The sequence below is a fragment of the Macrotis lagotis genome, chromosome X (assembly GCF_037893015.1).
Source record: "Macrotis lagotis isolate mMagLag1 chromosome X, bilby.v1.9.chrom.fasta, whole genome shotgun sequence".
NCBI lineage: Eukaryota > Metazoa > Chordata > Mammalia > Peramelemorphia > Peramelidae > Macrotis > Macrotis lagotis.
Window position 1 is genome coordinate 233197622 of NC_133666.1, and position 1976 is coordinate 233199597.

Sequence of the window (1976 nt, forward strand, 5' to 3'; positions counted from 1 at the left end):
TTTCAATAACTATTTTGCCCTCTGATTCCATGATATTAAGGCAGTTTTCCATCACTAAATCCTTTAATACTGGGTCCAGCCTTGTTGTGTGCCAGTTTCTAATGTGTTACTTGCAAATATTGTAACCTATGGATTGATTCAGCCCAGCTATAGTCAAGTTCTCAGGTGAGTGTTGAAAAGGTCAGAGACAAAGATGGCAAGTTCTCCTTCCTTTATTTAACAACATGCAAGAGCTTAAACACACATTTTTAGTTTCTGGTTTACTCCTATTCACATGATATTTTTTCTTAACAATCAGTCGAACAATGCTTCTGTGCTCATGGACAGCAGATGATTAATGAGTTCAAAAGTTTACTTTTTCAGACTAGTACTCTCACACAATTTTTCCTGAAGCTTAGTGTTCACACACAATGTTGCAGAAACTGCAAAACCATAATGAACAGATAAGAAGATCCAGAGAACCGACCTAGGTAAGTAGGCCATGATTTATGTGGGTGAAAGGACCTTTAAGTCATTCCCAGTCATATAATGACCTTCCTGTGACCCTCAATAATCCCTTACACCATCTTTTTCTACTACAATGTTTTCAGGAAGACCAATAAATTTTAGGTTATCTTTCCTTGATCTATGGCACTATTAGTGGTTTTGCTGATGAGGTATTTAACATTTTCTTCTGTTTTTTCAATTTTTTTGGTTTTGTTTAACCAATTGTTGTTATCTCATAAAGTCATTGGTACTCAGGTACTCTTGACTCCAAGGCCAGTGGTCTATCTACTGCACCACCTAGCAACACCTAAGAATTTTCTTCTTTTACCTTTTCAACTCCTTTTCCAATTGATCCATTCCATTTTGGAAAGAGTTTTCACTTCGATCATTTAAGGTTTGAGAGAATTATTTTTTTTTGCATTTTTCCAATTTTATTTTCCAAGGATTTGTTTCCTTGTTGCAAGGTATTCATTTTCACTTGGGCTTTTTTTCCCAAATTTTCCAATTGATTTTTAAACTCCTTCTGATTTCTTCAAAGAAATCTTTCTTTTCTGGAGACCAAATCATATTGTCCTGAGGGGTTATGTTTCTCTCTGAATTAGGGTCTTTTCCTTCTAGGAATTTTTCTAAGACTACCCCCTTTCTGTTGGCTTTTCTTCAATTTCCAAATATCTTTTGTTGTGGGATGGACTGGTTTACAGTTTTGGTATTAAGATTCCTGGAGGCTTAAATCTCTGAGTGTAATATCTCCAGCTGGCCAGTGGGGGTGCTGAAGCCTTTGCTCCCTGAGTGGCTAGTAGAGGGTGTTGGAGGCTTTTCTCATTGAATGTAATATCTCCTCCTAGCCAAAAGAGGATAATAGAGGCTCGTACCTACCCTCTAGCCTTTCCTGTAAGTCCCAGACTACCAATCCCATGGCCACAACACCACTTTCTGGTTGTTTTCTAAGACAGAAATGATTCCCACAGCAAAGTGGTCCCCACAGTGAAGTGGTTCTCACAGCACTGTGTTTCCCAGAGTGAAAATCCTGGGGCTGATCTTAGATTAGTCTAGCCCTCATATCTCTCACTCTGGCTTCTGCACTCTGAACTTGTCACACCCCCATTCCCCTAAGATAGACCTTGAAATGCATGTTTTTCTACCTTCTCTTTCTGGGTTTTGTAGATAGGACATCCATTAAGAGGTTGGTTTGATATGAAGGAAGATTAGGAGACCTTAGCATAGTACTTGAATTCTCACCTACATTTGGTCAGAAGTCTCTTTGCATTCCCTTTGATACAGCAATACCACTCCTGGGTGTATAGCCTGAAAGAGATTATGAAAAATGGTAAAACCATCAATTGTTCAAAAAATATTCATAGTAGCCATGTTTGTGGTGGCAAATAATTGGGAATTGGGAATCAAAGATGGTCCCAGGTGGGTAGAGGGGGCGGAGCCAAGATGGTGACAGGAGAGTACCTTCTCTCAGTTGCTCTGGAGAAAACTTATAA